Here is a 13,221-nt window from a genome sequence, read left to right on the forward strand (position 1 = left end):
GAAGGGGAAAGTAAACAAAGATAGAATGCTGTGGAACTTAAATTGCTTGCAGCTTCATCTGTAGAAAGTTGAAACCCAACAACATCTGGAGGGCCACAGGTTCTCCATCATTGGACTAGATGAACCCAACCAAGGTTATGTTTAAGGATGGGACTGGTGGGGAACTCATACATGACCCATGTTGTACTGAAGCAAGAGAGGAGGGGAGGGTGTTTTAAATCTCTCCTAACCACATTTACTCAAGAATTCCATAGGACAGCAAGTATGATGTCTGAAATTTTACCAGGGCACCATCCCCCAGCCCTCCAGTGAGGGTCATTCTAGCAAAATGGTTCCCCCAGTGCCTAGCAATGCTCTGATCCCCAGCCACTTGACTTTAGCAGGTGGGTGAAGCCAGAGAAAGGTTTCCTCAGATTATCTCAGGGCATGGGGTCTCACATGGGAGTCATCACCAATCCTTGAGGTGCCCTGGTCCCAGGCTATATGCAATGGATAGGGAACCTGAGACTATCCAGATGTTGCTAGACTCCCACTTCCATCATCCCAGAACCCTGGCCATGCTGGTTGGGGGTGATGGGAGCTGAGGTTCAACATCTGAAGCGCTTCATGTTTCCCACCCCCATTGTATGGAGAAAGAGGAATTCACTAAAGTTCTGCAGTCATTCACAAGAGCCTTCCCCATGTACTCGAAGCACTGGGACTGGTTACAGTTCCTTTGATACACCCTAGAGTGTTTCATAGTATGTGCAAGGAGGAGAGATTCATCCTGGTAAAGGCACGATAGAATTCCCCTTTGCAAGGTTGTGAACTGGATTTATCTACAGCAGATGCTACAAAGAGAATGCTAATAAAATCTATGGCCTTGTTCAAGGCACGTAGCTGTGTACAGTCTTATTTTGGCAGTCTGCCGGCATGGAAAAACTGCTAGTGTTTCCCAGAGGGTTACAGAAAGAGAGGAGGGGTGGGGACTCATCTTCATTGCACAAAACAAATTCCAGTTTCAGGGAATGTCATAAAGATGGCACATATTAATGGGGGCAACATATAGGCACTCATGGCTGAATGTGCTTACTGATGACTAGCCATACACTTTCCTTAGTCCAAAGCGAGGATGGATTTGTAAAACAATGGGGGAAATTTCTGTACTTCTAGAATAGCACATTTTCTGCACACACCCTCTTATATCTAAGATGCATTCTCTATTATTATTTTCAAGTTTCTCATCTATTTACAAATGCACCTGTGTAATAATAATAATGATAATAATTTTTAATTATACCCCGCCCTCCCCAGCCAAGGCCAGGCTCAGGGCAGCTAACAAGCAATAATAAAAACAAGTTGAATGAATGCAACTTAAAAACAAGATTAAAATACAACAATTAAAATATTGAAACATTAAAATATTAAAATGCAGCCTCATCACAGGAGGAGAAAGGATAAAGAAAAAAGAAAGAGGGGAAGGGAATCAAATTGGCTCCAAGCCAAAGGCCAGGCGGAACAACTCTGTCTTACAGGCCCTGCGAAAAGAAATCAGATCCTGCAGGGCCCTGGTCTCATGAGGCAGAGCGTTCCACCAGGCCGGTGTTGAAAAGGCCCTGGCTCTGGTTGAAGCTAATCTAACTTCCTTAGGGCCTGGGACCACTAGGGTGTTGCTATTTATGGACCTTGAGGCTCTCCGTGGGGCATACCGGGCGTGGTGGTCCCGTAGGTACGAGGGTCCTAGGCCGTGAAGGGCTTTAAAGGTCAAAAGCAGCACCTTAAATTTGACCCTGTACTCCACCGGGAGCCAGTGCAGCATAGCATCAGTCAGCCTCAAATAATATCAGCCAGATGTCAGACAAGAAAATGACAAGTTTGACTGTTTTTCTGGAATTGACTGGACATTCTATAACTAGCAAGGGAGGGGTTTCAGTGTGTTCCAATCAATCCAGAAATGGGTTCTTTCTGATAAAGCTTAGTTTTTGTGTTAATAGAACTTCCTTCCAGAATCAGGTGCCTCCGGGAAGTCCACAAGCAGGACACAAGGTCAATAGTCGTATCACACTGTTGTTTTCCAGGAGCATAGTGCCTCTGATAAGTCATAAAATCATAGAGCTGTACAGTGGGAAATTATAGAGCTGTACAGTGTCCAAGGGTCATCTAGTCCAACCTCCTGTAATGGAGGAATCACAGCTAAAGACTCCGTGACAGATGGCCATTCATCCTCTATTTAAAAATATCTACCACCTTCCAAGGGAGTCCATTCCTTTGTCACACTTTGTATTTGCTATTTTCTAAAGCTATTTGTAGCTCTTTGAAATCATGCCCCTTGTTTTCACTCACTTAAAAAAAATAATCCTATTATTTATTTATGCCAGCTTCCCTCAGTCCCACCCCTCAAAAAATAATTCTTATAATGTCTTACTTGAAAGAACTCAGAAAGAGCATGTCTAACCCTGGCCATCATCTGTACAATTTTCTCATAAGAACAAAATCTCTGTTCCCAGAGAAAATCCATATGTCTTATGGTTTTGTGGTCGATCCAAAACTTAAAGGGCCCCAGAATCTTTTTCAGGTCAAAATCTTTTTCAAGCAAAACTGCTTTTAAGAAGGATTTCTCTGGAGAAACAAACTGTCCTACTCTATCCTAGGTTTTTAATAGCATAATATCACAGCATTATTGTTGCGTGTTGGTTTTTGTGTCCTTTTCATTTAGTTTTAATCCATAAAGTGTGTGGTTTGCTCAAACCATTTTCAACCTTATTTACTTTTATTTTTAAATCCATTGCTTATTTTGGATCACTTATGCTACATAAAAATATAGTTTAATATTGGAGGTGGGCATTCAACCCTTTTCTACAGCATCTGCCTGCTTTTGTTCACAACTCTTGGCATCTTCCACTGCCAGACAAATTTAGAAATATCCTACTGTGATTTTTCAAGCTCAGCCAGAAGGCAATGTTTTCTCTCTCTCTCTCTCTCTCTCTCTCTCTCTCTCTCTCTCTCTCTCACACACACACACACACACACACACACACAACCTTATCATCTTAATGGTAGCTATTAAGCCCATCGGCAATAAGGAGTCCAGTTACTATACAAACAGCCACACACACACACACATACACACACACACCAGAATGAAAGTTGGAATTAAAGGGCCACTGTATGAATGCAATAAGAATCTGCAAGCAGGCAGAGCAATCTTGAATTGAATTGAATTGCAGGCAGTCGTAGCTGGCAGAGACCAGGTTGAAGGAAGGGGATCTCTACTCATAAAACAGGATGCCCCATTCTTCTCCTTGTGCCTGCAGCTCCCCTGTGCCCTTCCACTAAATCTGCTCTGGAGGGTTCCCAACTTTCTGGATCAGATTTTGAGGGTGCAAATGAGGCTGTGGGTTGGGAAGAGAGGTAGGGAATTGCTCATTGTATGAGTGGAAATCTTTCCTTGGCAGGCAGACGCAGTTGGATGTCACAGAAACATAGAATCATAGAATCATAGAGTTGGAATAGACCACAAGGGCCATCGAGTCCAACCCCCTGCCAAGCAGGAAACACATAGGAAGCTGCCTTTGGTACATCTAGCTCAGTACTGTCTACTCTGGCTAGAAGCATCTCTCTAGAATTCCTGATGGGGTCTGAACCCAGAGATGTGGTGTTGAGATCTGAACGTGGGACCTTCTGCATACAAAGCAACTATTCTGCTACTGCTGACCTTCCTCATGCCATTTTGGGAGACAGGGATTCTTATTGGTGCAAGAATATATTTTTTATAATGCAATAGATCTATGGTGCTAAATTTTTAAGTTCAGTAAATATTGGGATTTAATCAGAACTTGTATGTTATAACTGGGATATGTTGTAAGACAGTCTCAGTGTGTATTAGAAGGGGGTTTGGGGTGTTTAATTAGTATTTATGTGTAAAGATTATGCATAAGACCTCAAGAATGTAATCAAGATCCATGTGTATTGGAATATGTGTGTAGACCTACTTCTGAGCACCATCAATTAGCATGTAAAGAGTTAATTACCTAGGTAAATATCCTAAGTGTGTACCAGCCTTTAATCCTATTCAGTCAACTGGTGTTGATGAAGTCAGACAAACACCTTTGTTTGTCTGACACCTGGCTTAACCATTGGCTAACCAAATACTAACCAAAGTATCAAGAGAACTGGGTATTAGAATACAAATGAATAAAGAGGGCTTGGTTTTTAGGAACAGCAGAATTAGGCAAGATGGCACCAGGAAGCAAAGAAGGAACCATGACTGCATGTTCCCTGGAGACTAAGATAGGCTGCAGAGCAAAAATGATGCTGATGATGCTGCCGGAAGCATAAGCTGACACGCTTTGGGGTTCTGTTGCTGTGTGCCCCTCCACTGAAGGCTAAAGATATACACTGTGTGTGTAAAATAATCCATATATCATAGACCCTGGTGAAGGGCCAAGACCCTTGGAAACTCATGCACCACTTGGCAGAGATTGGGGTGGCTTGTAACAAAAATTATTGTTGGATTCTAATTTGTGTGCATTCGGCAAATGTTTGAATAATTTAAAAATAAGACACTGGATCCTTTAAGAATGGGTGCAGGGTTTCACCATATTTATATTCCAAGATTCATTCAATAAATATGCAGTTAGAAGATACCTTTAAAAGAGAGGCAAAAATCATAAAACTGGATTTCTGGATTTATGCAGAGTGAAAGACTGAAAAGGAAAAGATGCTGAAGTATTATGAATGCATACATCTTTAATGATGGATCAAGTATGTGTAAATAAGATTCATACCTTGAAGAGGCTGGAGGACAGTGAGTTTTGAATGAAATTAAAGCATTATTGATCTGTTACATGGTTTGTCTTGCCATTTGGAAAAATTTATCCACTGACACCTACCCCTGATTTCTTGCATCTGCTGCTGGAGTATGTAAATCCCACAAACCTTTACTACCCACCTGAGTTATTTGTTATTTGTTTTGTCTTTGGCTTATTTTTTATTATTTTACTTTTGTTCACACACATCCAGTTGAATTAACTGTTCTTCTTGACATGCATTATTAAGTAATCTCAAAAAATGTGTTTATTTATTTACCTAGTGAATATGTCAAACATGCAGGAAGCTGTACGAAGGGAAGGGAGTGGAATTAGCCTCTTGGATTAGCAAACCATATCATGTTCACTCCTTGTTATTTAAATGGCAGAGATAAACAAGCCTTGGGAGAATTGGAGAGAGACCTTAAAAGCACAGGTTGAGATGAGGTGTCACTTAGACTGAATTATGTTAGAAGGAAAGATTGGCCCATAAAATACCTTTAAGGATGAAAAGAACCTTTCTTTTTTGTAAATAGATTTTCTTAAAGGATAACAAGTAGAATAGATTGTCAACTCATACATTTAGGCAGTCAGCCAGGTATAAAACAATTCTCTCAAGTAAGACAAAGGATAATCACAATGCAGCATCAATGCAAGACATTCTTCTTGAGTTTATCGCTTATTATATGGAACTTACACTTCAGAGAACCCATGCATGTAAGAAGATGGTCCTTTTTAGCCATTCAAATAAGATACAATGGCCACATCCACACCATGGATTTAAGGCACTAGTCTACCACTTTAGCAGACTTGGATAATCATGTAAACTGTAGTTTGTGGGACTTCCGGGTTGGCGCCATCGCCGAATGGCGGACTCCCTCCGAGCTCCGGAGGGAGTCTGCTCAGCAGGGGCTGGGTCCTACCGCGCCGGCGACGCGGAGACCCTTAAAAACCACGGGCACGGAGCCCGTGGACATGGGGACTCGGCTGGTACCGTTAGCGCCCTCCCGACTCGTGAAGGAGCCTTTTTAAAGGCTACGGATCGGGTGCCGGGGAGCGGCGTGGTGCTGTGAGTCTATCGCTTCCCCTGCCGAGCGCAGCCGCATGCCATTCGTCGGAGAGCGCTGGCTTCTTCCATTGAAAATTCGGCTATTTAACAACAACCCGTGAGTAATTGGGTAACCGGGTATAAAAGGAGAAAAAAAGGAATTTTTTTCCGGATTCGGCACGAGCGGGGGGGGGGGATCTAAAAAGGAAGTCAGTCCCCTCCCTGATTGTAAACATGCTAAAACAAGGACTGAGAAACCAAGATCGATTCAGAAGCTTATTGCTGACAAAAAATATCAATTCCACGATGGGATACTACAAGAATTGTGCTGGAGGAGAAAAGTCGAGGGCGAGAGGGAAAAGGCAACCCCCCTCTGGGAACCGGGGCGATTCGGAGAATCTGGCGGAGAGAGATGGAGAATTTGACAGCTGTCAAAGTAGCTGTCAAATCTTGAGAACATAAAGAGGACTTTGTTATAAGTATTTTGCTGGTAAATTTTGCTACAATTGGACATAAATATGGATACAAAATGTCGGGGGGGGGGAGAAACAACAACTTGACTTTTGGATTAGAGGATACAAAGTTACTGCAACCCCCCTAGAGGGGCTTTGGGACATTACAAATGGCGTATGTGGAAAATTACTCTGGGATGGGTACAGGACTTATCTCCTGGGAAAGCAGCTAAACTGAAATATTGTTTTGTCTACAGAGGTGACAACACAATAGAATTTTTCTATTGAAGCAAGGTAGGAACTGGACGTAAGTTTTTGTTCCTGAATAACAAACCTCTGTAGAGATACTAGATTTCAGAATAAGAATGGTTTTGCAGCTGAACAAGATAGAAACCTGAGAAAGTAAGAAATAAAAGAGCAAAGGACCAACTACGCCACGGAAAGAACAATGGGAGGAGCAACTATGACCAAAGGAAATTAAAGGACTCTATTAGACTGGATTTTTGAAGTTAAACAGCATCAAAACAAGCAAATTTAAAGAAAACCGGCAAGATGGATTGAGGAAAATTTGGCTGTGGCCTTGAGACCTCCAGGCCGACAACATACAGACTGATGGACATGGGGAATCTAAACCGGGGAAGGGAGGGGGAATTCTAGAATCCAAAGGCTATGTAACCAACTTTTTGAATCTTCTTCTATCTTTTATCTTTTATCTTTCTATATAACTTTGGTATTTTGATTTAATATGTTTTGGGGAAAAAGGGGGAATTCGTGGAAGGAAACGGGGTAGATCTTGGGGGAAAAAACTTTTTTTTTCCAATTTTGTTAAAGATGAGGAGTGATGTTAAGATTGTAATTTAAATTGGCTAATAGGCACAACATATTAGGTTTAAATTGGGAATGAGAACTTGTGGAACCAACTTAGAGAAAGGGGAATACAGTCGGGAGGGGAAGGAGGGAGTCCCAGAAAGAAGGTTATGAAAATAAGGGTTTAAAATTGGTCTTTCTGTTTCTTTCTTTTCTTTATCTTTTCTATCTTTTCTATTCTGTCATTATTGGAAATTTTAATAAATATGATTAAAAAAAAATAAACTGTAGTTTGTGAAGGGTGGTGACCTCACAGAGCTATAGTTCCCAGCACTCTTAACAAACAACAGTTCTCAGGGTTCCCCATGGCCATTAAAGTGGTATACATGGGAGGGGGGCATGATGATAGGTTCCACCTACACACATTCATGGCTGTCTTTAAGGAAAGAGCTGGTGCTGTGATGTTTTCGTTTCAATTATATCAGCGTTCTAATAGATGATATTTAAACATGTGTGTGTGTTTAATTGCTTTTTAGCACATCTTTTCTGTGTTTTTAGCTGTTTATATTTAACCTGTAAACTGCCGGGAAACAGTGGGATATAAATAAATATAATAATAGTTCATTTGAAGGACGTAGAATTCATGAACAAGTCTACACATGTAGAAACTTTCCACATGACTAGGATGCTTTATATGTTTTCTAGTCACTCAGAGTTTCCTATGCTTATACAGCAGGCCAAGGCTGGCCACTGTGTTATCCTCCAGTTGTTTTTGACTAGGAAAAAGGAAGAATCGTAGCTCAGTGGTAGAGCATTTGTCTTGTATACAGAAGGTCTCAGGTTCAGTCCCCAACTGGGACTGAAGGCTGGGAATAAATACCTGCCTAGAACATTGGGCAACCTCTGCCAGTCAATGTAGAATCTACTGTGCTATGACGTGACTTCCTAAAGCAGCTTCCTATGTTCCTAAGTTGTACTTCAACAACATCCCAAGACCACCACATTGGCTACTGCTGCTCTGATTTCAGACTTTACAAAAGGATGTGAACCCCTCAATCATATCTTAGGTTGTATATATGTGCAAATAAACCATATAAAGACACAGTCTCTGCTGTGCCTCATTTCTACAAAGAATAACAGAATCATCATAACTCCTCAAATTTCACAACAGCTCAGAGATAGGGGTGGCATGCAACAGTATTGACTGACAGTCTTCAATTGGAATAGAAGTGCTGTATTGGACATTATACAACAATTTTGTATTATGATGATGATATAGCTCTCCCTATATCAAACCAAAACTCATCTTTACATGGAATGTCTAGAGCAGGCTTCCTCAACCTCGGCCCTCCAGTTGTTTTGAGACTACAATTCCCATCATCCCTGACCGATGGTCCTGCTAGCTAGGGATCATGGAATTGTAGGCCAAAAACATCTGGAGGGCCGAGGTTGAAGAAGCCTGGTCTAGAGAAATCACAGCATTCTCTGATTTCACAGTAAAATCTAAATTAATAGGATTTAATATGACAATTAATGAGGAAAAATCAGTTGCAAGTATAGCATATCTCAATAAGATGCCTGGGGATTAGCTAAGTGAAATGGAACACGATTTCTTTGTTTGTTTGTTTGTTTGTTTGCTTGTTTGTTTGTTTGTTTGCAATTTTTGTTCATTTGTTTTACTTTGGGTTAGATAAGAACAACAGAAAAGCTCTACTGGGTCAGATCAAAGGCCCATGTGGTCATGCATTCTGTTCTTACACTGGCTAACCAGATGCCTATGGGAAGCCCACAAGCAGAATCCAAATACAACAGCTCTCTGATCTAGATGTTTTTCAGTGCAGGTGTTTTCTGACAACCTTCTAAATTCCTCTCGTTTTGTGAATGGCTGTTGAACCAATAGTAAACTATAAGGATGATATTTCACATTCTTTGTTCATCAGTATTCTACAATTTGCAGTAGAGCAAACTCTCAATAGGACTTATTAAGTGGGTTGATAAAGCTGAAATATTTTTCTCCAGACTTGTGAAAATGCATTAGTTTATCCCCAAGTCCAATTACAAATCAGCTGGACCCCATCATGTCTTGATGATGCCATTAAGAGCATGACAAGGACCAGTTGTTTCCTCCAGCTGCCCTTATGAGTCTCGCAGCTCCTTTCCTTACAACTGCCCTACTGCCTGCCCCTCAATCCCTTCTCTCCACTCATCTTCCTCTTGCTGCTGCTCTATTCGGGGCTGTGAAAAGGAGAAAGGAAGAGAGGGGTATACTTTATCTGCTTCTCCCTCCACCCTATTTGATGTCTCGCTCACAGCTGTAGCGGTATGCCAGGTCCTTCTATGCAACACCAGACTGCTCAAGCAGATGCTGGGAAGTTGGGATACATGTTTTGAAAGCAGGTGTATGGAGACATGAAGTGAGGACATGAATTCTCAGGCCATAGTGCTTGCCTCATATTTCAACTGAGTGTTAGCAGTCACTGAGAATCCTATCCCTAAACCAGGAATTTGAGAAGCTGGTGTCATCGCTACTTAGAATTGCCAGCATTCCTGACATGCATAACTCATATTCCCAAACAAAAATGGTGGAATTTGGTGTCATGACTACCTATAACGCTTTGCCAGCACTATTTCTTGATCCACATAATCCATGTGTTGGCTTGGCAAAACATGTGAACAACAGGCAGAAAAGCAAGGGCTGCAATGCTTTCTTCAAACAAAAAAAGGAAAAAAAGAAGAAGCCAAGAACTCAGCATCTACCAAGAGAAGGATTCCTGGCAATATGTCTCCTGCAGACTGTTAAGTTCTGTATTGTATCTGAGATGGGGATGGGTAAAATCATCCATGCATAAAATGCTCATTTATTCACAGGGGAAATAAGTGAAATGTGTATCTTTATTTATTTAAAATATTTATAACCTGCTCTTCATCAACATAGATATCAGGATGGAATACTGAACAGGAAATCAAAACAACCAAATCATAAAAGAGACAACAATGCGTACTTAAATACACCATCAATTGCCCCAAAAGCATCTAAAAACAAAAGAGCAGGCTAAACTCTAATCAAATTACAAAACTTAAAATGTGTGGGTAAATAAATAACTTTTAAGCTAGTGCCAACATGATATCAACTTCAGTGCCAGTCACACCTGTAAGGCAGTAATGGGAAAATCTTTTGGCTGCAGAGGCCACATCCTTATCTGATCATAGCCTCATGGATATGATCATGGGAAACCCGCCAGTTAGCTGATGTCACAATGACACCAGCTGATTGGGTGCTTTGATGTCCTGAAGCTGGGACTTTAAAGTGCCCGTGTCTTTGCCTGTTTTTCCTGGCCCATCATAGGCGCCGACTCCATGGGGCTTGAGGGGGCCCGAGCCCCCTCAATAATTCGTTTGGGGGGGCTCAGCCCCCCCAATAATCTCGAGCGCGGCGAGATAATCTCGAGGCTCTGCCTGTTGACGCTTGGCGCGTCCGCGGCTTTTATAGGGCACCGGCGCGGCGGGGGGCGCCGGGCCGGGGGAGGGGGGCGGCCGGCCTGTCTCCTTGGCAACCCCATTGAGCAGCGCCGGCTCCCCCGGGAGGACCATCCCCCCGCGCCGCCGATCGCCAACACCGCCGACGCTGTGGCTGCCCGAGCCCGAGCCTGAGCCTGAGCCCGACCCGGAGCCCGAGCCCGAGCCCGAGCCAGAGCCCGCCAGTCAGTCAGGAAGGAAGGAGAAATGGGGAGGGAGACGAGGGAGGAAAATTGCGCGCAGGGTGAAGAAAGGAGAAGGGCGAACGAGACGAGCTTCCAACCCAAAAAAGGGCTGGAAGACTGGGAGGATGAAGGATCGGGAAAGAAAGCGACGCTTTCCCCGCCCGCGACATCGCCCGCTTGTCATTGGCAGCGCAGCGGGCACCCAGAGGGGCTGGGCACCGGCGCAGGGCCGCTCCGCAGCCGCGGAGGACAGCTGCGCGGCTAGCAAGATGCGCCGCGTAGAGCGCGGCCCTTGTGTGGCCCGGTGGCCAGGCAAGCTCGGGCGGGGACCCCCATGCGAATCTAAGACGGGAGAAGAGGGCAGAGCAAAGGGGGTCCCTTCCCCAACCCATAGGCGCCGACTCCATGGGGCTTGAGGGGGCCCGAGCCCCCTCAATAATTCGTTTGGGGGGGCTCAGCCCCCCCAATAATCTCGAGCGCGGCGAGATAATCTCGAGGCTCTGCCTGTTGACGCTTGGCGCGTCCGCGGCTTTTATAGGGCACCGGCGCGGCGGGGGGCGCCGGGCCGGGGGAGGGGGGCGGCCGGCCTGTCTCCTTGGCAACCCCATTGAGCAGCGCCGGCTCCCCCGGGAGGACCATCCCCCCGCGCCGCCGATCGCCAACACCGCCGACGCTGTGGCTGCCCGAGCCCGAGCCTGAGCCCGACCCGGAGCCCGAGCCCGAGCCCGAGCCAGAGCCCGCCAGTCAGTCAGGAAGGAAGGAGAAATGGGGAGGGAGACGAGGGAGGAAAATTGCGCGCAGGGTGAAGAAAGGAGAAGGGCGAACGAGACGAGCTTCCAACCCAAAAAAGGGCTGGAAGACTGGGAGGATGAAGGATCGGGAAAGAAAGCGACGCTTTCCCCGCCCGCGACATCGCCCGCTTGTCATTGGCAGCGCAGCGGGCACCCAGAGGGGCTGGGCACCGGCGCAGGGCCGCTCCGCAGCCGCGGAGGACAGCTGCGCGGCTAGCAAGGTGCGCCGCGTAGAGCGCGGCCCTTGTGTGGCCCGGTGGCCAGGCAAGCTCGGGCGGGGACCCCCATGCGAATCTAAGACGGGAGAAGAGGGCAGAGCAAAGGGGGTCCCTTCCCCAACCTCCGGCTCTGAGACTTCCCTGCGCCCCAGAAAAGCGAAAGGATTTTCTCTCTTTTTTTATATATATAAATATTTTATTAAGTTTTCAAATACAAAGTTAGAAACATACACTGAAGAAAAAAGTAAAAGAACAAGAAAAAGAAAAAAAGAAAAAGAAGAAAAGAAAACCAACCATTCAACACATTTTTTATATAACTAACTGGACTTCCTCGCATCTCCCTTACCCTGCATTCTTTATAATAAAGATATCAGCAAATTATTACCTTGTTTCGTACCTTATTTTGTACTTTTCAAATACTATACCTCTAAATTTAACATACTTTTCATCAGTTACTTATATCTTAAATTAAACATAGTATTACCTTAGATTTTGACCTTTTCTTACTTAAAATATAATTTCCTGTTTCCCAAATCTAATTGCTGAAGCTATAGTTTCCGAATCGTGTAAATTTTTAACATTCATACAACTTATATTGTTTTTGTAAATAGTCCTTAAATTTTTTCCAGTCCTCTTCCGTTGTTTCTTCTCCCAAATCTCGGATTCTGCCAGTCATTTCAGCCAGTTCCATGTAGTCCATCATTTGCGTCTGCCACTCTTCCAGTGTGGGCAAATCTTGTGTCTTCCAATATTTTGCGATAAGTATTCTTGCTGCTGTAGTTGCATACATAAAGAAAGTTCTATCCTTCTTTAACACTTTCTGGCCAACAATGCCCAAGAGGAAGGCCTCTGGTTTCTTGGGAAAGGTATACTTAAATACCTTTTTTAACTCATTATAGATCATTTCCCAGAAGGCCTTCACTTTTGGACAAGTCCACCAGAGGTGAAAGAATGTCCCTTCAGCCTCCTTACATTTCCAACATTTATTATCAGACAGGTGATATATTTTTGCAAGCTTGACTGGGGTCATGTCCCACCTATAAATCATTTTCATAATATTTTCCATCAAGGCATTACATGCCGTGAATTTCATTCCGGTGGTCCATAACCTTTCCCAGTCCTCAAACATGATGTTATACCCAATATCCTGAGCCCATTTTATCATGGCTGATTTGACTGTCTCATCTTGAGTGATTTTCTCTTCAACCTGCCCTCCATCCTCTTGCGGAAAACTCTTTGCCTGCCCTGCCCGTATCTCGTTTTTGCTTTTTAATTCCACACACGCACCCTTCGGACTTCGTGGCAATCGGGCGCGCGGGTGCGTTTCCTAAGAGAGTGAGGACCCCCGCCTCCTCCCCACCTGCTCCCTCGCCAGCCAGCCAGCCGCGCGCCCTAGCCGGAGAGCCCCGGCCGTCCC

At 44.2% G+C, this 13,221-nt stretch overlaps 1 protein-coding gene across 6 annotated transcripts in view; it reads right to left on the bottom strand.

The window, feature by feature from the left end:
• The window catches only part of CDH8 (cadherin 8), a 239,377-nt gene that overhangs the window by 56,385 nt on the left and 169,771 nt on the right, over positions 1-13,221 (bottom strand). The gene's annotated exons all lie outside the window — the stretch shown is intronic.

Source organism: Podarcis bocagei (genome assembly GCF_964188305.1).
Source record: "Podarcis bocagei genome assembly, chromosome: 7".
In the NCBI taxonomy this organism is placed as follows: Eukaryota; Metazoa; Chordata; class Lepidosauria; order Squamata; family Lacertidae; genus Podarcis; species Podarcis bocagei.